Genomic DNA, 25,243 nt, shown 5'->3' with positions numbered 1-25,243 from the left:
GTCCGTTACTCAGGAAATGGCTTTGGAACCCACCTGGCTGCTGCACCAACCGAAAAAAATGGGTCTGCGGGCTGCTTGCCTCTAGCCTGCTTTCACCTGACTCCCGGGGTCTGTGTGGTGACTCCGCACCTCTTGCCCCCACCGCGCTCTTCCTCTCAGAATGAATCAACCTCAACATCTGGCAACCAACGTGACTGAGAGACGGCGTGTTGGACTCGGCAAGGTCCCCCCTTGATTTCAGCAAGTAGGTCCCTCGGTGTTTTGTGTGTTCTTTGGTTCTGTGAAGGTGAGCACAGAACCCCCTCCTACTTCCCTTTCCTTGTCCTTGTCCTCAGTTGAAGTGACCCCAGATTAGGCACACACCACCAAGAAGCGTAACGCCACTTTTTGGCTCCTCCTTTTATTTTTGGTTCACCTGGCGAATTCACATAAGGGACTGATCATCCCAGAGTTTGGAAACAAGTCGTCTTCCCTCTCTTGAGAGAGGTGACATTCCGGCGACACCATGTGGGCATACGGCCTTGACCTAACGAATCAAGGAAGTCCCCCACTAAGCACAGGACATACTTACGATCTGTTCATCTATCGTAGGGAACCCTCTGCATAATGCCATCAGCCACTGAGGTGCTAGGGATTTGTTTTGTTATGGCAGCAGTGTTGTGGGCATCTTTCCTTTAGCTATAGTTGGTGTGGCATGCCACTCTTAAGCACTCAAACATGAGAAAGATACCTCCCTCTCAGAAACGTACACAGATTTCCAAACATAGTGAATCTGTGAGTGATAAGAGCCTGTCACTCCAGGTCTCTGCTTCACAGGCAACAGTTGATGGCTTAGGGAGAGAGAGCTCAGACAGTGAAAATGACATGACAGCAGACAATGGAGCAATGCCTAGTCAGCCACCCCACAAATACCCATGGGATGAACTTAGATGACTTTGAGGCGATAATCCATGTGAGGTCGTCCCATCCACACCCAGTGAAGATCCCCACATTTGTGGCAGTCCCCGGGCACCCCAGGCTCTCAGGGAAGCTGCTAGACCCCATCCTACCTGCATGTTTGCAGTTAATATCAGAGCGGATGCTGAATTCAGGCCCTGGATTCCAACACCTTTAGAAAGGCTTCTGCTAACAAAGGGTCGAAGATATGCTAGTGTCTTTCCAGAGAATGTGGGACAACCCATTTGGGTACCAGCCAGAAACATCAAGCCTGCAACTTACAGTCAACCAGAACCAGCTGAACAGGACTGAGAGTCAGCCTTGTTAGCGGACATACCTGCTACCGATTGTCAAGCTGCTGCCCTATCATCCTGCCCTGAGGAATTGTCCATAGCCACATCTGCTACTGCATTATACCTCACTAACTCCGGTCAGCCACTCAAGTGGCCCACAGTCTGTGTATGGTCACACCATTCCTGATTACCATTGTTCCTCATTCCTACCCCCATCAGAACAAGCACTCCTGTGATCTACTGTTTTGAGGGCTGGTTAGTCAATGAAGGGTAAGATTCCCTGTGGGAACAACCTAAGACAAGCACAGCTGCATGAGGAGACCACATGGAAATTGGGTCAACAATGTTATGACCAAGGATCATGCCTCCTGTTGCTCAAAAATAAACAAAAAGGGGGAAATGTGGTGGAATGAGAAGGCCATACCAAAATGGCCACTGGAAAGCAAGTGTCAATTACCCAGGAAATGGCTTCAGAACCCACCTGGCAAAGGAGCTTGCCTGGCAACAGGCAATAATTGGTTGCTGCATAAACCACCCCTTGACCAGATTGGCTGCCTCGGCTATATAAGCTGCTGCACCAACTGAAAAAAAATGAGTCTGCAGGCTGCTTGTCTCTAGCCTGCTTTCACCCGACTCCCGGGGTCTGTGTGGTGACTCCATGCCTCTTGCCCCCACCGCGCTCTTCCTCTCAGAACGAATCAACCTCAACAACACCCTTGATGACTCTCCTTCTCTTTCTGTTATTCTGAATTCAAGTAAATAAATAAATCTTAAATAAGTACTTGCCATTCTCAATATATTGAATCTCCTTCCATCTATGTCTATGTCTATGCTTGTCTTTGAAAAAGCAAAGTGTTTAGTTTTATAAAAACAGATGGTAATGCATATATGATTTATGTATTCCTAATATTCATACAGACTTTTTCAGATACATTCTTAATTTTTAATTCTGTATTACATAAAGCTTTCTAACAGGAAATATAAATATAACTGCATTGCTGTTATAGTGTAATTTGAAGAAAGATCTCAGGACATCACATCAGTGATAAGCTCAATTTACTGCAAAGACCAATTATTAACTTTTGAATTTAACAATATAATAAAGTGTTTTAATAGCCTTTGTATAATGACGTATTGCATCTAAATGAATTCAGGCAGTTCTTTGCATGAAGGAGAAGTTTAATTTATATGCAATCAGAACATGCATTTTTAGTTTTGCAATTTTTTTACACTTGTCCAATAGAGGCCTCAAAGTCAATCAGTTAATGTCGTGATTCTGCAATGTGACAAAGAAATATGAATGTTGGATTAAAGAAAACCTCTTGTAATATAGGGCTCTATTTGTTTAGCTGATTAGAAGCATGGAAAACAGTGAAGGCAAAATTAATCTCTTACAACTAAGGTGGTGATATAGACAGAATCAATTTCAAGAGATACTTTTGACTCAATATAAACTGAAGAAAAAAGATACTAGCAAGGGAGGCTAACAGAATCTAGGAAAATTTGGTGTGCAATTAGTTAAATAAATGATGATAAATACTATCAGCTATTGATTAATTACTATAAGTCAGGCATTAAGTACATCTCATGTATTATCTGCTTTAGTCTCTACAATAGATTTATAATATTGGCATTGTTAATTCAAATTGATAAATGAGGAAATGAAGCATGAGCATATTTTTCCTAAGATCACTGCTAGCATTTACAGACTGCAGCTGAAATTGAGGTCCTTTTTTAGTAGTTAATTGCTTTAAATGTAGTATTCTATTTCTCTTCAAGGAGAAGAAATGTGATAGCTGAACTCCCTGTGCCGTGATGCTGGCCCCTAGTACCACCATTTTGAAGGCCAAAAATATATACAGAAAAATCCTAACTATATCTGTTGTTTATCTATATTAATAAATTTACTTAAGAATCTAATTGCTTCTCAAATATTTTCCAGGGAAATTTCATATCAAAGTTACTCATCTTACACAATCAATGATTTAAGTTCATTAAAATATTACTAAATATTAAAAATCATTATAATGTGTCTTAAGTCAAATAATTTATCCTAATCATATATGTAGTTGATTCATGGTCTCTTTGGAAAGATTTTATAACAAGAAGCAAGCAAACTAAAATTCAGACTTAATTAGAAAATATTAAATACCTATAACAGTATCAAAAACGTAGAAAGTGTTTAAAATATCAGAGTCACAGTAATAGTCAAGAAAGGCAAATATATATATATGCATATATATATATATATATATATATATTCAGTGACAGTAAAGTCAATAAAAAAAATCTGGAAGCTGGTGTTGTGATATAGTGAGTTAAACTGCCACCTGTTTAGTACATCAGCATTCCATATGAGTACTGGTTTGCATCACAGCTGCTCCATTCTAATCCAGCTCTGTGCTAATGTGTGTGGGAAGGCAATAGAAGATGGTCTATATACTTGGGCTCCTGTCACCCAGGTAGGAGACCTGGGTGAAGCTTGTGGCTCCTGGTTTTGTCCTGGCCCAGCTCTGTTCACAGTGGCCAACTGAGGGGTGAACCAGAAGATGGAAGGCCTCTCTCTGTGTCTTCTTTCTCTGTAACACTAGGTTTTAAATAAATCTTTTAAAAACATGTAATTATTTCAAGCACTCATCTAGAATATATGCTAAAGGCAAGAATTGGAGATTTCACTTTACCAGAAAACTGAAACTTTATTACTGGGAAGTAGATACATAATATAGTTTAGGGAAACACATATATAAAAATAAAAACAGAGTTTGAGATAAAATTAATTGAATTAAAAGCAATCTTCTATGAAGATTAGAACACAAGTCAAACAGGGCTCATTCTACAGGGTAAGGGTAAGTCAGATGTATTAGTAGACAGTGAAGCACCTACATTCCTGAAGATTCCCAAGGGCACAGAACTGATTTATTGTATTGAAATTTAACTTCAGAGCTCAGGCAGTCGGAGCAGATGGACAGTCATTTTGGCCCGAGAAAGCAGCGTGAGCAACTGGAGTCAAATAGGGCTGAATCTTGGCAAGTCTGGCCTGAAGCCAATCTCAGAATAATAGCCAACTACACTTTGAAATGAAAGCACATAGAGATAATAATTAGACTTCATGGCAATAGCCTGAACAAAAAGGGGTGTAGAATCCCATAGGAAAGGGCAAATTCTAAGTGTCAGGAATAAATTTGATACTTACATCTATTTACATAAATGGTCCCGTGATGGAAGATCTCTTTTTCTCTCTTTCAAAATATTAAAATACATGAATTAAAAATAAAAAAATTTAAGACAATCATATTTTGAATTCAAATACAATCATGTCTGAAATTACTCTGAAGACATTTCTTTTATTCAGTTACTTTTACTGAGGAAGAATGAGGCAAATGACCCTCAAATAATGATTGGTAGTATGGGAAGAGAACAAAAGAGAACAACTCTCTGAATAGCAGTATTAGAAATTTTGTATCATATTACTTTGTTCATCTGTCCATAGAACATAGCTTGCAGTATTAGAGTAAAAGTTATGAAAAAATCTTTAGATTTCCTACAAACAGATTTATTTTTCCTAAAGACTTTTAGAAGCACTGGTGAAATATTGATCAGCATCATACTTTTACATAACAAGATGCAAGAATAGTGCTTTTAATATACTTCTTCCTCAGAAGAGAGGTGCAAATATTGAGGTTTCTTTTACATTCAGATGGGAGCATATTTTCTAATGGAACAGGCATGGATAAATGGTTATAATTAAGACTATACTAGGAAGGGTAAGAAGGCAGGAAGGAGGTAAATGTTAGGAAGAGAGGTATGGAAGGAAGAAAGGGTAAATATTGAGACATTTTCAGTGTTATTCTATTTTTAAGGCACTTGCATTAACTTTCTATAAATTATTTCTTTGAAGCCAGCGTTGTGGCATAGTGAGCAAACTGCCTGCAACACCAGCATCACATGGGTGCCAGTTTGTGTACCAGCTGCTCCACTTCTAATCCAGCCCGCTACTGATAGCCTGGGAAAACAGGGGGGTTGTTCCAAGTGTCTGAGCCCCTGCCACCCACTTGGAGTCCTAAATGAAGCTCCTGGCTCACGGATTCTTGCAGCCAACTGGGGAGTGAACCAGTAGATGGAAGTTCTCTCTCTCTCTCTCTCAATCTAAATCTAAATCTAACTTCAAATAAATAAATCTTTAATAATTTTAAAAAATAAAAACGCCTTGATACTAGTCTAATTTTTCTGTTCCCATTTCTCACTAAACATGGCAAATACTAATGGATGCAGTTGTCTGGATTATGATAAATAGTAACCACCTATTTCCTGAAAAACTTATCTTTGAGAACACTTGACACTATTATGAGAAACGGAGTTTTGATAAGTAATGGAGGGAAAGCAAGGAAAAATATTTTATGACTTAATACCTATGGCTTTTTCTGCATCTTCTACGGCCTGATTTTTATGTTGATGTTTGTATTACATGCAGTTCTACAAAACGCTAGAACAATTCTAGTAAACTATGTGCAAAGGACATTAAATTAATTACTGTTCAAAATGCCATAAAGCAGAAGCAAACATTAAATTCAATCAAATCATTGAAGATTGTTTTTTCTATTACACAAAAGCTGCAAGATTAAATATTAAATGAAAATCAATTGCTTGTTTCTGTGCAAGGTTTTCCTCTGTATATAAAGTCCTCAGTACTCTGCATGCGTCAGGGGATTTTTTACTGCTAATGATTTAATAGGTCACTTCCTCTCTTACCAGATGCTTTTACATGATTCATACTATAAAGTGTTGCTTTGATTCTCATCAAATTTACATATCTCTAATTTATTGTATATTTTGGGATACCAGGTTTCACATAAACATATTTGAATTCTGTTCTTTTAAGGCCAAACTCCACTTAACTGTTTTTGTTATTTTTAACATTATATATTTTAAAATGAGCATGTGGAAAAATATAAAAAATATGGGCAGTACATAGATAATTCTGGAACCAAAATGATATTTATTTTAAAAATATATGTTATGAATCTCCACATCATTTTATTACTTAAATAAAACCTTTCTTTTCCCAGGATATATAATTTAATATATACATTCACAGTGAATGTACAGTTAAAACATGAAATCTCTTGTGAAACATAATTTTTCTATAAAGTTATATTAAGGTCTCTAAATGTCCTTGTCATTTTCTTTAACTGTTAGAATACTTAAGTTTCCATTAGTACTACACAGAGATGTCTATGCCTTCAAAAATGTTTAAATGAAACACTAAGAACTTAAGCAATGAGACAGCGGACTAAACCTTAAGTCTGGCCAATATTATCTCTCTTTCATTGATAAAATGGAGCCTTATATGGGAGGCTAGGAAAATATCTTCAGGGAAATACTTTTAGTAATGTAGATTTTAGATGTCCTGCCTCTTTCATTTAAAAAATTTTAATATTAAAGCTTCTTTAATATATTTATATTTTATCTGAAACAACTTCAGTTACATCTTTATAATCAACATTGGCAGGGAGATACAATATTCTAATTTATCATGAAGACACCCACCTCAATGAGACTAAGTTTGTTATCATTTGCTAGCTAATAGTCCAGCCCATTTTCAAACTCTCATCATTTTCAGTATTTTCATAATCTTGTAGAAGACTGATGTTTTTGTTATGCATTTAGGCACAGAATGGTTCAACTACAGTTTTGTACAAATTTAACAAAGACAGATACACTTATATATACAATATTATAGGTTATAAATGTCACAGAATTATCAATATTAGATTTTCTTCAACTAGATGTCAATTTCATGAGGAATGATTACATTTTTATTTACTATGCTTTGAGTCCATTTTCAGTTTATTATATCTATATCTATATATATCTATATCTATATAGTTTCCCATAGAAAATACTCAGTGTAAATAAAATGATATTTTGACCAAAATTGAGACTTTTCTCATAATCTGCTAATTTAATTTTTGATAATGCTAATATTTTTATTGTGTTATTCATAGCAGATATATTAGGCATGGTGTCTCATAGAAGCACATAAATACTTCCACTGCAACTTATATTACTGCAGTCTAATGTCATATATGAAACAATTTAAATATTTTTAAATGCCTTATTGTATGTCACTTGATTTGAAAATAATTAATATTCCGCTTTAAAAATATCAAAGATAATGGCCAGTGTTGTGGGTTGGCGCGTTAAGCCACTCACTGCTTATGAAGCGGGCATCTCCTATGAGCAACAATTTGAGTTCCAGATGTTCCACTTCCTATTCTCCATTTTAATGTGCCTGGGAAAGCAGAAGATGATAATTCACATACTTAGGCCCCTGCTACCCATGTGGGAGACCCAGATGAGTTTTGGGCTACTGGATTCAACCTGTCCCACCTGTGGTCAATGGGGCCATTTGAGGAGTGAACTAGAAGATGGCAGGTATCGCTCTCTCTCTCTTTCTGTGCTCCTCCTTCTCTCTGTGTAAATTTTCCTTTCAAGTAAATACATAAATCTTAATAAAAAAAAAAAAAACAAGGGTAACGCTCTGCTTTATTTGTTTTGGAAAATGTCACATTTTACTGTAATGTATACTTTGTAAATCCATGTAGTTTTGAGACACTGCTTTTGTGATAATTTTTCCCAGCATTAATAGGGAACTGATACAGTATTCCATTTTGATTTTATGAACAGTTGGCGATGTATTAATTACTTGGACAATAGTAAATGTGGCAAATCCTGTGACATATATGTGGCTTTAACCCTGTTATTCTGTTTGCCATGTAAACAAATGCATCTGTGGCAGTTTTTTCTCTTACAGATGTCCCAACCCCCTATTCTTAAGCAGACACTCTCTTTTGTAAGATGCCATGACTGAACAAAATCATAACATAAGTTCTGTATATTCCCAAAATGATGAAATATAAATCATTAAATAGGGTTGCTAGTGATGCCAAAAAGAAATTTTGGAAAATTGGAGTGTATTCTTCGTTGAAGGATTAAACCACTTGAGAGATAACATTACTTCATTTGTCTTTAGTAACACATTGAAAAATATATTCTTATATACATACCTTAATCAGTCTTTTATCTAACATTAATTAGATGATTAACAATGAATTGCTTTTCTTGACTAAGCTCCTCATCAATTTGTTAAAACATTGCACAGAATTTATATTAAACTTGACTGAATAGCTTATATAATTACTTTTATATTTTACATACCCAGTCAATATATTAGAAGGCAAAAACTGTCAATATTAAATTTATGAGCTTAACTGACTATTTTAGGAAGTTTAGTTCTTGATATGTAACTGACTTTTATTTAAATATTATTACGCATTGCCATAATATGTATGTATACATTGATATGATAAGAAGATGTTGACCTAATTCATTTATCATTTAAATTGTGTTTAGTGCCCTATGTATACCAGACACTGTATTAGTTGATATGAACAAACAACATGCAGTAGGATAATGTTCTTAGCACACAACATAGAAAAAGCAGAAATGCACATATGACAATTTACTGAAAACTATTGTAAATTTCATCACCAAAATTTTATGGTGGTGATGGCAATACTAAATATTACCAAAGATAATATTTACCAATTAGGAGAGTTATCAAATATCAGGAAGTTACGTGGTTTGAGTTCTGCTAAGTGTATGTATTATCCCAGTAACTGTTTTCTGTAACCTTATCACAGTGGTGTGAATTATGTCAAATAGAAAAAGTCACAAATATGAAGAGGAAAGCAAGGGGATTTGAAGAGAAAATGTGAGGTTTCAAAGCCTTAACTTTCATTACTTACAGCCTCAACTAACAGTTGATATACAGTTAATAAATATTTATTGTGATTAGTATTTCGTACAGAGGTCTTCTATTGTGTTGGGCAGGCAATGGGAAGTCATTGGAGTATTTAAGCCAAGGAGCAAACATAAATATTTTAATTAAATGCAGATTATCTTATCATGTTGTTTCATGTCACATTGCATTGAATTTTATTATGATGCATCATAGGGCATCAGGGACATAAATTACCAAACAGAGAAAGAAACAGCATAGGAGGGCAGCTGAGGTAAAAAAAAAAAAAAAAAAAAAAAAAGGAACAATGGCATGGGGAAGGCAGACAGGAATGACAGGAATGGCTGTTTGGCCGTGTCTAACTTTATTTTCAATTCAGATAAACAGCTGATACATGTGAGAGTCCCCTCAATGGTCAATAGTGAAAGCAGTTTAGTATATGGTGATGGTGAATTGTTATTCCTCAGATCAGAAGTAAACAAAAATTAGAATAAGGAAAAAAAAGAAAATCATTTCTGAAATATATATATAACTTCTTTTTTATATATTGTACTTAACTGATATTCTCTGTAAAAGTTCTGTTTTAAAGTCCTTAAATCCAAGGATTTGGGGAAAGGAGCAATATTATGTCACATTTAATCCCCTGGTTCCAGATTTAGTCCCCTGAACGCAATCCTTATTAATCGCTGTATTGTATTTGTAAGGCAACTAGATACTTCTAACCTCAGTGAAAGTACAAATGAATTGTTGTACTGATTAAATGAAGTAGTGTGGAACAACAGATAATCTTTGCAGGCACAAATTCACAGGCTACACATGTTGGAGCTACTCATTTCTGTGTGCTACGTGCATGCAATTCATTTTTCTCTAGAGTAAAATACATTTATTCACTTAGTTTATCAACAACAAAAGATAATGTAATTTTATAAAATTGTTTCATTCAGCAAATTATTTTTGAGTATTTTTATATGCACCAAACATTCATCACATAGAAAAGGCAGTAGAAACAGGGCAAAATAATTTACACTCATTATTGAATGTTTTGAAAGTTGATGTTAGATGGATGCTGGTTCAAGACCCTGCTGCTCTACTTCTGATCCAGCTCTCTGCTATGGTTTGGAAAAGCAGTGGAAGATGGCCCAAATGCTTGGGTCCCTTCACCCGTGTGGGAGACCTGGAAGAAGCTCTTGACTCCTGGCTTCGGATGGGCGCAGCTCCAGCCATTGCGGCAAATTGGGGAGTGAACGAGTGGGTGGGAGACCTCTCTCTCTCTGGCTCTGTTTTCTCTGTGTAACTCTGACTTTCAAATAAATAAATAAATCTTTAACAAAAAAAAAAAAAAAAGAAAGTGGATGTTAGAGAAACAACATGCAATGATACTTTTCAATGCACTCTAAGAAAGGTTTTATTGGAGATAGGGAAAGGAGGCTATGGAGATAGATGCTAAGACTAAGGAATGGATGTGCACAGCTAGGCAGTTAGGATGAACTCTGAATACAGCATGAGCCAATGAAAAATTAAAGCCAACAATCAGGGTGAAGTCAGTAGATGGAAAATAGCTGAGGAAATGTTACTGGCAAGTGGAATTCTGCCTAACCTGACCTAATAGAATTCTTAATGAAGCCATGCCAGAGGGATGAGATACCTGGGTGGAGAATGAAGATAGATAATGAGGTAGGGAATCAGATTTTAGGCATAATGAGATGTTAAGGAAAGGAAGGTTCATGCTAAACTGACATAGGAGGATTCTTGCTGTCATTATACGTTATAAAGAAGTACTCAGAAGGATCTAGGATAAGGTTCAGAAGAATGAATAAAGTTTGAAGAAACAGAGAACCTTTGTCATTAGTCTCTAGGAAGTACTTCCAGATTGTTATTTTAAGGAACCCCAAAATTCTACTTCTACAAAAGCAATAAATATACTGGCCATACTGTCATCATCAATTTTCTCGTCTCTGAAAACTAACCAAGGTCATTTACTATGGAATATATACTCTTTTTTTTTTTTTTTAATTTGAAAGTCAGAGTTACAGAGAGAAATAAGAAAAGAGAGAGAGAGAGAGAAATCTTCCATCTGATAGTTGATTCCCAAGATGGCTACAACAAGCAGGGCTGGAAATCCAAAAACCAAGAGCCAGGGGATTCTTCCAGGTTTCTCACATATGTGCAGGGGTCCAAGCACTTGGGCCATCTTCTACTCTTTTTCTTAGGCTATTGGCCAGAAGCTATATATGATGTGGAGCAGCTGGGACATGAACTGTTATCCACAGGAGCTGCTGGCATTGCAGGTGGTGGTATTACCCACTATGCCACAATGTAGGCCAAGAAAACATGTTTTAAAAAAGCAAATATTACAGAACATTAAACTCTGCTATCCCCTTCCTTCAGTTCCTAGCTCCATGTAGTCTTGGTAAAAACAAACTAGAAAAAAAAATAATAGCCTCCCATCACAGACATTATAAAAAACCAATAATTAAGCAACAATGAAGGAGGGAGAACAGATTTGGAGATCTCTCCAGAAGCCCAATCCAGGAGAATGATCAACATTTAACTTGTGTTACAGTTTTGGGTATATAATATTTTGTGGGATTGTTTTCAGAGATCATATTCACACATTGTTCAAGGTGAACCAGTGTTTCCAGGGAAATTGTTTAAAACAATCAGTGACAACTGACAGCTGGTAATAGTTTCATAGAGGAACTAGTGAGAGGCCAAACCAATGAGAGGCCCACATGGGACTTTGACAATCTGATACCTGTTCTTGGGAGTCTAAACGATCATAATATAGCTGTGGATCAGTGTATGCATAGAAATGACCTGCAATGGCCCTCATTTTCCACCTTTGGGATGACTTTGATACTCTGAATCTTGAGGAATTGAAGATTAGAAAAAGTTAGAAATTAGCTGCAACAATGCTTAAGATATGACCCAAAGCATACACAGAACCACTAAGGAAAAAACAGCAGGCACTGTTTCAAGGAATTCCAGAAAACCACTGCCCATTCATTACCTGGAAACTATAACCTGGCAAACTGAGCAGAAACATCAGTGGGTACTTGTAACAAAGAAGACAGAAGTCACAGGATTTAGAAATGTCACCAAATAAACTGCAACATCAGCAAAAATAACAACCCATATTTCTTCCCCCACTCCACAAATGACAGACTGAGTTCAATGCCATAGAGTCAGTGTTAAAATCTGCTATCTCAAGGGACACCAAGCAGTCCCATTGATACCAGAGGTAGAGAGGGCAGGTTATAAGACAGGTAGCATGAGTTCAGCACCCGTTGACTGTGGGTATTTTGGGCATATATGGTGGAACAAAGAAAATCACACATTGCAGCTTGGATCCTATGCAATTGCCTAGTTTTATTGCAGAAACTCAGAATTCCCTGCACACTCATCATGGGACACACGGCAAGGTAAGTCCACTCACTGAAAGATGCACACGCTTGGGTGGATGAAGTGTGTTGTCACACTGAGACCTCTGTGAACTGTGAATCAGCTAGTTCACCATAGAGAGAGGAAATAATATGGACCTGTAACATATCGGTTGTCTCTAACATCTTCGCCCCACTCACTGTAGCCAGAGGTACTCCATTACAAATACATTGGGGTGTCATTCTGGACTCTTGCCCAACATACAAAGAGGGGCCAGAGTCATTAACCCCTTCCAGCACACACTTGTGGAACTCAAACTTGAGTCCTGGGTGCTCCACCAAATTGCAGAGGCACAGATTCTCTAGGAGTACAGATTTAAAACAACAACAAGACAAAAAATCCAGTTAAGAAATAGGCTAATAAAAATGCAAAGACATTATCAATTGATGAAATACAAATCGTCAATAGACATATGCAAAGTTGCTCAGGATCACTAGCATCAGAGAAATGTAAATGAAAACCACAATGAAATTTCACCTCACCCCAGTTAGAATGGCTATCATGCAGACATCAAAAACAGTAAATACGGGCCGGCGCCGCGGCTCACTAGGCTAATCCTCCGCCTTGCGGCGCCAGCACACCAGGTTTTAGTCCCGGTTGGGGCGCCGGATTCTGTCCCGGTTGCCCCTCTTCCAGGCCAGCTCTCTGCTGTGGCCAGGGAGTGCAATGGAGGATGGCCCAGGTGCTTGGGCCCTGCACCCCAAGGGAGACCAGGAAAAGCACCTGGCTCCTGCCATCGGATCAGCGCGGTGCGCCGGCCGCAGCGCACCAGCTGTAGCGGCCACTGGAGGGTGAACCAACAGAAAAGGAAGACCTTTTTCTCTGTCTCTCTCTCTCACTCTCCACTATGCCTGTCAAAAAATAAAAAAAAAAAAAAAACAGTAAATACTGCTGAGGATGTGAGCAAAAAATTACCCTAATACACTGCTGGTGGGAATGTAAACTAATACAGCCATTATGGAAGGCAGTATTGAGATTCCTCAGAAATCAGAAAAAGATCTAGTGTATGCATCAGCTATCCCACTCCTGAAAATTTACCGAAATAAAATGAAATCAGCATATGAAAGAATTATCTGTACCCCCATGTTTATAGAAACTCAATTCGCAGAAGCTAAGATATGCGATCAGCCCAAATGTCCATCAACTGATGATTGGATAGTGAAAATGTGGCTTATATACATGAAGAAACACTACTAAGTCATACAAAATAATGAAATCCCATCTTTCACAACCAAATGGATACAACTGGAGAACATTGTGGTTAGGAAAATAAGCTAGAAAATAAATATCATGTTTTCTCTGATTTGTGGTAACTAATATACGGAGTACAAAAAAATAATGTGTATGAGTGAAATTGACTTCTTGAGATTTTATTATTGTTTCTAGTCCCTGAAGGAATTGTGATCTTTCTACTGACTACATGTTGAATTCTCTATTTGGTGGAGTATTGAGTTTGTGATTGTAAAGTAAACTGAAAATATGCCATTGCAAAAATTTAAAGACAGAGTAAGAAAGGAAGGAGAGTTGGAGGGTGAAAAGTATCATGCTCTTAAAATTGTATATATGTGAAATACCTGAAGGTTGTTTCCTTTATATAAATAAATAAATAAAAATAAAAAGAGTATTTGGAAAAGTTTCAGCATACAAAATCACCACATAAAAATCAATAGTGTTCTTATACACCAAAAACATTCTGGCTGAGAAAGATGTTATAAGATCAGTGCCATTCACAATAGCTACAAAAAAATTAATACTTGGGATAAATTTATCCAAGGCTGTAAAAGATCTATATAATACAAATTAAAGAACATTAATGTAAGACATAGGTGATAAAAAAATCTTCCATGTTCATGGATTGGAAGAATTAATATAATCAAAATGTTCATGCTACTAAAAGCCATTACAGATTCAAAGGGGTCTCAATCAAAATCCTAAAGATACTCTTTATAGAATTCACAAAAAATCCTAAAATTCATATGGAAACATAAGACCCCCTAATAGTCAAAACAATCTTAAGTAATTCAAATATATTGTAAAGTGGTTTCTATCCCTCTCTGTCTGCTTATGCACTCTTCTCTAGGGATGAATTGTGAACATAGTGAGACCAGCAGAAATTATACCGTCCTATAGTTTGCACATTTGTCTGTGCTCCTTTTCTCCATAAAGTAAGCAGATTAGTATCGTGTGCTGGATTTGATATACGAGAGACAAATCTTCAGCAAATCACTCCTGTTACAGACCTTTTGAAGCCCCAAAGTTATTGGGCAATCATTCATTCTTACAAGTGTTGAACTCTTAGACACAAACTTTCTCCCTTAGGTGGCTTGTCCCAATATCCAATTTGGAGTAACCAAGGTATTAGGAAGGCAGATGCAGTATCACTGGAACAAGTGAGCTAAGATGAGGGCTCATGACAGTTTCCACAAGCCCTTCTGAGATGCCATCTGCCCTGTAATGATTGGCTTGGAAGCTAAAGATGGGCCTATGGCATTTAGAACTCATTAGCGTTTGTATTAACAGGATGAGTCATGGAAAAGGCAAGGAAATTGATGAAGTGCCTGAGACAGTTGTGTGATCCTCCTCTGATCTACATATTTAGTCCTACAGCTTTGGGATGCTAGGAATCATTAATCATCTACATTAAACCTTGTTACAAAGTAGCTTCTACTGACATTGTTGAATAATTAACTCCCCTTGAATTTGCTGCTAATTACTATACACCAGAGGGTACCTAGTGGCAACTTTAGCTTCTTATTAAGCACAGTCCAGAGATGCTGACATTGCTTTGGTTTCCACTTGTACCACAAGCACTATTTGCTACTGGACTCTTGTTCCTATTTTTCCATTGAGGAAAGGATGGGTCATACTCACAGACATAATTAGGACACAGATAAGAAAAAGCTTCCAAGGGTATAAAACTTATCTAAAACAATCTAAATCTAGATATAAAACTTTCAAAAAGGGTAAAAATAATGATCCATCAACCAAAATTTTTATTAATAAATAATATTTAGTAAATCAGGCAATATCCTGTGTTACATATTCCCAAATATATTAAACCAAGTTATGAATTAAAATATCTACATACTTATAAAAAACTTTGTTTAATGTCAGATTTCTCTCTATTATCCCTTAATCACCTCACGCTCAGCTCACAGGAGCCAACTAGCAAAGATACATCCAAGAGAGAGGTTGTGTGATACACGTTCTGACTTTCTAAATCTCTTCTATCCACTTTGATTTTAGACTTTCATGAGTTGGAGCACAGTAACCATGAGGAGGCAGGTAGATGTGCAGTGCTTAGTTAACAGGTAGTTAACTAAGCAGGTTTCATATTATATGGTCTTGGGAACTATATAAATCTATTGCCTAGCTAGGACTGTTGTAAAGTGTCCCTCTGAAAACTGACACATGGAGGTCCTTCACCTCTTAAGATACTATGGTATTCTCCCTGGGTTATTTCCTAATGTGTGAGTATTTGCCCCTACAAGATATTTTAAAAAAAATCATTTATTTATTTGAAAGTAAGAGTTACAGAGAGTGGGGAAAACACACACACACACACATTCACACATACACAAACACATCTCCCATGTCCTGGTTCACACCAGGATGACCACAATGACCAGGGCTGAGCCAGATGGAAGCCAGGAACCAGTGGATTCATCCTGGTCTCCCACAAAGGTACAGGGATCCAAATAGTTGGGTCAATCTTTTGCTGCTTCGTGTAGGCTATTAGCAGTGAACTGGATCAGAAGTGGAGGAGCTGGACACAAACTGGCACCCATATGTGATGCTGGCATTAGGAGTGGCAGCTTTACCCACTAAATAACATCAGCCTCTAAAAAGTACTTGGAGCTTCTTTCTGGTGAAGTCTGTTCACCTTTGCGCTTAGAATTTGAGTCACATGCTGACTCTATCAGTTGTAAATACTCAGATTCATAGAAAACAGTTTTCTTAACAAAATCTGGATGTGTAGGATGATGCATACAGGTACCTAAAATGCAGTTCACCCCTCACCAGCTAACCATGTACCCCCTTGATGTGAAATCTGAAAGGTAGGTGCCAGCATTGCAGCCTGGTAGGCCAATTAGAGTCTGAGCTCTTATATGTCTTATGAAGCTCCCTGCTAATACACATGGGAAAGCAGTGGAAGGTGGCCCAAGTCTGGAGCCCTGTACCCTCCTGGCAGACCCAGTTGGATTTCTGGGCTCCTACCTTCAGCCTAGGTCAGCCCTATCTGTTGCAGGCATTTGGGGAATGAAGCAGCTAATTGAAAACATCTCCCTCTCTTTTTCTGTTACTCTTTCAAATAAATAAAATATATTTTTGTTTGTTTAATTAAGAAAATAACTAAAATTTGAAAGGTGAAGACACACACGAGTCTACCTGAAGTGACAAATTCTGATCTCTCCAAATGATTCTATTTATGTTTCCTTAACTCAGCTTATAATGAAGAAAGGAAAACCAAGTCATTACTCCTTATGAGGCACTGGAGTTCAGAGTACAACAGAAACAAACTACTATTCTCCATAGTACTTTTCTTTTTAGCCTTTTCCAGTGCCTCTTAAGTGTGGGTGTGAATGGATGCTTTTTCTGTCATTAACTTTTTGTAATTCCTTCAATGTGGCTTTAATTGGAATGCCACATCAATTGTTTTCAACCTCAGCTGAAACTGATATTACGAGTTTCTAAATATACTGCATTCTCTCCCTTCTTCTCAGTATATATGAGTGTGTGTTTTCCTAAATATAAAAATCCCCTTTATTGAAATACTAACACTTAAGTTTGTTAAATTAATGTCTTTACTCTCAGGTTCTTGGTACAGAATATAAAAATAAATGATCAAGATTTCTAGTGAAGTTCAGATGGCAACTTTACTCTTACTTTTCAAGAAACAGAAATGAGCAAAGTGTATGGAACAATGTTTTCAGGCAATAAAACACAAGATGACAAAAGATGATTCCTGAGAGAGGAGAAACAAAGGAGGCAAATGTCCCCAGATCACCTCCTAGCGCAAGATTCCATGTATCAAGCTCGGAGTGTGAACTCGGTGAAAAGCTGGTAGAATCTTGGTTTTCAGGGTATAGGGCTAGGAGTGAATATGGATCAAGGTTTCTTGAGATCATGGAGGGAGTATCAGAGAAGAGAGACATGCACAAAGAGAGAACCCTAGTTATCATCAAGGACTACCCCTCAAATTTTCAGCTGAGTACTGATGACTATATCTATGTCAGGAGATCACTCGAGGCTGTGGATCCCTGTCCACACTGACAAAAACAAAAGCAAAGAAAAAGCACTCAAGGCTCTGAAAGGGTCAGGAACTCTTCCAGCTTGGATGAAAACTTCACAGTTCACAGGTTATTCCAAAAGGTATTTTGCCTTAGCAGTAGGTAAAATTAGCAATAGAGTCCTGGATGGGCTTCACCTAACAAAGCATAAAATATGACCTGAAATAATTACATATTTTCAGCAGTCTTTACTGTGTCCTAAATAAAAGCTTAAGAATATTTTTAGTAAAATTTAAGAGGAGATGTAGTTAATTAAAAGAGTGGAATAGGATGGGTTGAACCAGTAAGAGTTAACAAAACAATCTGTAACGATGGTGTTTAGATGTCTTACCCCTTAGAAACTACTGATATGAACTGAATGTGATAAATTGTGCATTACCTGTTTTGTAGCTTTAAAATCGCTAATAAGTAAAACCACAACTCAAGAAATAGCATGTTAACATTGGGGGACTTAAGGACGATGATGTAGAAGACGCAAGAGACAGAAGTTGCTTGTTCTCTATGACAAGGTGGCCCCTCCACACTTCACTGTTCTCCGGCAGCTGGTGTGTTCTCTGCAGGTGCATGAACAGAGAGCGCAGTGAATCCCAGAGGTCTTGATTAGATTAGTGGTTGCTGCAATCTCTGACTGGCTAAATTTTGTAAGTCGAATTGTTCGAACTCCTCCCCATATATTCCCTCATTATTTGGCTAATTTTAGATATTATTTTTTACAGATTCTTCTTCCCTTTTTAAATATTTGCTTATTTACTCGAAAGAGTTAGGGTGGGGGAGAGAGAGAGAGAGAGAGAGAGAGAATATTTGTTGGTTTACTCCCCAATGACCACAATGGCCAGAAGCCTACTAGAACTCCACCTGCATATGCTATATAGGTTGCAGGCACCCAAGTACTTGGAACATATTTCACTGCTTTTCCAGGTATATTAGCAAGATCCTGGATCTGAAGTGGAGCACACAGATTGGAACTGGCATGTATATGGGATGCCAGCATCACAGATGGTGGTTAATACCCTGCAACACAAAGCAGATCCTTCCCCTCTGTTTTGAATAATCTGCTTACAATGTATCTGGTGATAATTTTCTTTGAATTTATCTTATTAAAAATTCACTGAATTTCTTTTTTCCTTTCAATATCAAAATGAGATGTTTATTTTTATAAAAATAATTAGTATTAAATATTACTACCAATAATTGTACATAATTATGGGCCACCGTATGATATTTCAAAAGAGGTATACAATATGTACTGACAAAATGACAGTAATCAGTATTTCCCCTTGCCTGACATTGCTTTATGATTGGTACTTTAATGTACATTTCTTCTCTTTGTTCAAAGAATGTTTAATTTTATATTGTGAACTATTGTTCTCTATTCTGTGAACACTAGGAATTTGTTCCTTTGATCTTCTATGACTTGGTACCCATATCCACACTCCCTTTAACCATATCCCCTATCCCTACCAGTCTCTAGCAGTCACTCTATGTTCAGATTGATGTGTTTTGTTTTTGGATCCCACACATGGCAAAAAACATGAAGTATTTGCTTTTCTGTGTCTGGTATATTTAACTGAACATGATGTCCTCCAGTTCCATCCACTTCACTGTGAATAGCATGATTTAATTATTTATTATTTTTTAATAGAAGCCTTTTTGTTTTTATTTACTTTTCACTGAACGTATTTTTTAAATTTATTTGACAGGTAGAGTTATAGACAGTGAGAGAGAGAGAGAGAGAGAAAGGTCTTCCTTCCATTGGTTCACTCCCCAAATGGCCAGCACTGTGCTGATCCGAAGCCAGGAGCCAGGTGCCTCTTCCTAGTATCCGACGCAGGTGCAGGGCCCAAGCACTTGGGTCATCCTCCACTGCCCTCCTGGGCCACAGCAGTGAGCTGGACTGGAAGAGGAGCAAATGGAACTAGAACTCGGTGCCCATATGGGATTCTGGGGCCACAGGCAGAGGATTAACCAAGTGAGCCACTGCACTGACCCCAGCATGATTTAATTCTTTTTATGGCTGAATAATAATCCGTTTTGTGTACAGACGATGTTTTCTTTATCAGTTCATCTGCTGGTGAGCACCATTGTTGATTCCATATTTTAGCAATCGAGAATAGTTCTGCAGTAAACCTGTTAGAGAAGATATCTCTTCAATATAATGATTTAATGCCTTTCAGGTCCATACCCAGTATTGGGTGTGTTAGGCCATATGGCAGTTCTGTTTCTAGGTTTTTAAGGAGTCCTCACAATGTTTTCCATAGTGACTGCACTAATTTACAGTTCCACCAGGAAGGTATCAGAGATTCCTCTCTCCACGTCCTCACCAGCATTTGCTACTTTCTGTCTTTTTGAAAATAGTCATTCTTAGAGGAATGAGGTGATACCTCATTGTGGCTTTGATTTGCATTTCCCTGGTGACTAGTGATATTGAGAATCTTTAAGTATATTTGTTAGCCATCTGTATTTCTTCTTTGAGAAATTTTTATTGATATACTTTTCCCATTCTTTAACATGATTGCTTGTTTTGTATTGTTGAGTTTTTTGAGCCTTCTATCTATTCTAGATATTAATTTTTATATGATAAATAGCTTGAAAATAATTTTCCCATGTTACCAAATGCCCCTACATTCTGTTAACAATTTCCTTTAATGTGCAGAAACTTTTAATTTTGATATAGTCCCAGTTACCTACTTTTGGCTGTGTTGCCTACTTTAGGGGGTCTTCTAAAAAAGTATTGACTATGCCAATATCTTGAAGTGTTTCCCCTATGTTTTCTTCACATAATTATATAAAACCATATAATGTTTAATATATGTATACATTGTATAATGTCTTAAAATGCATAAATGTCTTTAAAATTATATTACCAAATTTTTAGATTTCAGTACTATTATTTTAAATGCCTTTTATACACAGATCATTCAAGGGGTTCAATAACTTGGGGGTTAGATTTTTGGATAGGGTCTCACAGGCTCTGAGACTGAGTTAGTGTGTGTGTGTGTGTGTGTGTGTGTGTGTGATTTTTTAGATATATTTGTGTATTTGAAAGGTAGAGTGACATAGAAAGAGGAGGAGATAGATCCAGATAGAGAGAGATAGATATCGAGAGAGAAAGAGAAAGAGAGAGAGATTGAGAAAGATACAGAGATAGAGCTGGAGATAGGGAGATAGAGATGGGGGAGAAAGGGAGAGAGAGAGAGAGAGAAAGAAAGAGAGAGAGAGAGAGTCCTCCCACTCATTCCTTTACTCCCCACATGTCTGAAATAGCAAGGGCTGGGACAGGGCGAAGTTAAGAGCACAGAACTGCATCTGAGACTCCATATGTGTGTCAGGGACCAAAGTACTAAAGAAAGCATGGAGTAGCCAAGAGCAGAACAAGGTATTACAATATGGAATTGTGCTCCAAGCAGAAGCTTAACCCACTTACCCAAAATACCCATCCCTTTTGTTTTTATTTTTTAAAATGTTTGGATACACACACACACACACACACACACATGCACACACACGAGAGAGACACAGAGAGAGAGAGACAGAGAAAGAGAGACATCATCCACTAGTTCACTCAAAACTCAAAATAACTGCCACAATGGCCAGGAAGGGTTGCTGCAGCCATGATCCAGGAACTCAATGAGAGCTTATTCTTGGGTGTAAGACAGCTAGCTACTTGCTCCATCATCACTGCCTTAAGGCTTTCTATTTGCAGGGAGTTGGAATCAGAAGCTAAACACAGGAATTGATCTTGGATACTCTGATGAACGATGGCATCCTAAATGGAACCTTAACAACTAGTACAAATGCTCTCACATGGGTTAGATTACATTTTTTCCTCTTCTTTAGATAGAATTGTTTCAATTGTTCTGTCTTCAAATTCACTAACTCTTCTTCCTGTCATAACCAACCAGCTATGGAAGCATTATTTTTTTAATTGCCGGTGGTATATTTCTCAGTTCAAAAACTTATGTTAGTTTCATTTTGTACCTTATATTTTATCCACTGAGAATGCCTGCTATTTTGTCTTCAAATTTATTATTCATAAACTTATAGAGCATATCTTTTTTATTAAAGATTTATTTATTTATTTGAAAGGCAGAGTTACAGAGATGCAGAGGCAGAGACAAAGAGAGAGGAAGAGAGAAAGAGAGAGGTCTTCCATCCACTGGTTCACTCCCCAGATGGGGCAATGGCTGAAGCTGGATCAATCTGAAGACAGGAGCCAGGAGCTTCTTCTGGGTCTTCCACATGGCCCAAAACCTTGGGCCATCTTCTAGCTTTGCCAGGCCATACATAGAGCTGGATCAGAAGTGAAGGAACTGGGACTTGAACCGGTGCCCATATGTGATGCTGGCACTGCAGGCAGCGGCTTTACTCACTATGCCACAGTGTGAACCCCATTATAAGAAATTCTGTAGTGATTATTTTAAAGGTGCTACTTGGTAATTTCTCTATCTTGATTGGAATCGGTCATCTTTTACCTTACAAATTTGTTAGACTTTTTTCTTCCTCTTGGTGCATGAAGGACATTTGCATTTTGTTGTGCACATCTTAGTTATTAAAGACTTAATCCTGGTAAAAATCTCCTCAGAATGTTAACATTTGCTTTTACATTTTTATTTCCTAAGCAAGTGCCAAATTAACCACATATTCTCTTTCTTCTCCATTCACAGAGGTTTTAGTTCCAATTTGCTTGCAAAGCCTTTACTATACTGTTTAGTTTCTTATTCACATATGTCACTCAGTGTTGCATCCAGGATTTGGATGATGAATATATTATCGTTATGTCTCAGAACCTTTGTATATATTTCTCTGGGTATGTTCCATACATACTTTCTTGATATTAGCCCAGAATATTTCTTCTTGGATATTCCCAGTTCCTAGGACCCCAATCATATTTTTGGGCCATATATTCAATATTCTGTAAGAGTTCCAGCTTCCTATACTGTTGCACACTTCCACAAGAATTTTCCACATTCAATACTAAGTAGCTAGCAAAAAAAATGGCATAGAAGAGAAAAAAAGATAGTCTTTCTCATTATCTGCTCATTGGGTATCCTATTTCCTGTACTCAGAAAAAAGTCTTTCTCTTAAAGTATCAACTGCTCATATACCTCCCCACAACCACACAGCTTCAGTGCAGTGCCATAACTGAGGTTTGCATCATGATGGTGTCAGGAAAGAAAATACACACACACATATACTGTGTTCACACACACACTCACAAATGGTGACAAATCAGAGTTCTTCCCACACATTACAGCTGGAAGACAATTTCTTCCCCATTCCTATGGCCAGAAAGACAGGATCCTCTCCAAGGATTTCCTAATAACATATGCCCTGCCTTTCTGTTAGCCTGCTCTCCTGTCAGCAAAGGAATAAAGGAATAATGAAGAAAATATCCCAGGGAAATAATTGCTACTATTTTTGTTTTTTCAGATTTTAGCTTCCATCAAAAATTCTGACTGCTATTATTTCCTTTTCAGTGTCTGTAGGGTGCTCCTTTGTGTAGTTTTTCCTACATTTTAAGTTTGTAATCAGTGGGAAAGACAAGCTGGAGCAAGCTAACTGCATTTTCTCTAGAATTCAAAGTATCCAATTCTAGGTATTTATACAAGAGTAGTGAAGACCCATAACAATAAAATAGCTTGTAATTAAACTTGGAAACTTCATTCAAAATTATCACAAATTGGAAATATTCAAAGTCTGCATCAAATGCTCTAGGTATCACAAAATATAGAATATCTGCACATGGGGTTATTCTTCAACTTCTGAAAGGAATGAACTATTGGCATTTGCAAAAACGAGTGGACCTAAAAACTATTATGTTTATATAAAAGACAGACACATCAGTTATGTCTAGTCAACTTTGTTTATGTAATACTTTAAAAAGATAAAAATGTGGTGATGGGACATTGGTTACTAAGATTCACAAGGTGTAGGGATGGCTTTTTAAGAAGACATGCTAAAGAATATTTGGGAATGATAGAAATGGTTATTAGGAATATATTATTAGTGGTTATATGGCTTCATAAACTTGTCAAAACTCATAGTCTATATACCACAGATTGGTGAATTTTGTCATATGTCCATTTATATTCTAATAAGCTAAGCTGAAAATTATAATACAGATGCAATGTACCTTATAGGCTTTCATTGTATCTCTGGTTATATAAATATTATTTTACATCTTTTGGAAAAGAACAAAATTCCCTAAAACTACTTACATTCTTTGCATGAAGTATCTAATTCCTCCCACTTGTTCAATATGTTCACCACGGGAGTTGGACTCACCTGATGACTATTTCCTAAAAATCCAAAAGCTGATTAGACTTTTGTTCTGTGTGTTCAAGGGAAAAGCTCTGACTTGTGAGATACAACAATGAATATCATATCCCCAAATCCCACTGTGGACACCCTCTTAGGCCATCAACAAATTAGAATTTTGTTTCATGATGAATGTAATTTTTTTAAAAAAAGTACTCATTAGTAAGAGAAAACATGAATATATTGCTATTTTATTGGAAATCATCATCAGATGTCATCTTATACTTTGTTTTTAAATGCAACAATTAAGCATTTGTTTAATGAGAATATTAACTATATCTGAGCAACAATTTCAACAGGCAACAAAAACTCCATGTAGTTTCCCCATCAGAGCAAGACTACCTATTTCCCATGAATATCTCCTTAGAGCATTTACGTGATACATATTAGATATTTCTCATTCATACTTTATTTTCATCGCCAAGAAGAATAAATTGCAAAATAGCCATGCCTTGGGCAGAAATTTAAAATAATGGGCATTTGGGTTGGTTCCAGGTCTTAGCTATTGTGAATTGAGCTGCAATAAACATTAATGTGCAGACTGCTTTTTTGTTTGCCAATTTAATTTCCTTTGGGTAAATTCCAAGGAGTGGGATGGCTGGGTTGAATGGTAGGGTTATATTCAGGTTTCTGAGGAATCTCCAGACTGCCTTCCATAGTGGCTTACCCAGTTTGCATTCCCACCAACAGTGCGTTAGTGTCCCTTTTCCCCCACATCCTCTCCAGCATCTATTGTTGGTAGATTTCTGAATGTGAGCCATTCTAACTGGGGTGAGGTGGAACCTCATTGTGGTTTTGATTTGCATTTCCCTGATGGCTAGTGATCTTGAACATTTTTTCATGTGTCTGTTGGCCATTTGGATTTCCTCTTTTGAAAAATGTCTATTGATGTCCTTGGCCCATCTCTTAAGTGGGTTGTTTGTTTTGATGTTGTGGAGTTTCTTGATTTCTTTGTAGATTCAGGTTATCAACCCTTTATCAGTTGCATAGTTTGCAAATATATTTTCCCATTCTGTCGGTTGCCTCTTCACTTTCCTGACTGTTCCTTTGCAGTACAGAAACTTCTCAATTTGATGCAATCCCAATAGTTGATTTTGGCTTTGAGTGCCTGTGCTTCTGGGGTGTTTTCCAAGAAGTCATTGCCGGTACCTATATCTTGCAGG

The sequence above is a fragment of the Oryctolagus cuniculus genome, chromosome 5, assembly GCF_051225735.1.
Source record: "Oryctolagus cuniculus isolate XC-2025 breed Fujian yellow rabbit chromosome 5, ASM5122573v1, whole genome shotgun sequence".
NCBI lineage: Eukaryota > Metazoa > Chordata > Mammalia > Lagomorpha > Leporidae > Oryctolagus > Oryctolagus cuniculus.
Note: the sequence above shows the minus strand (reverse complement) of the source record.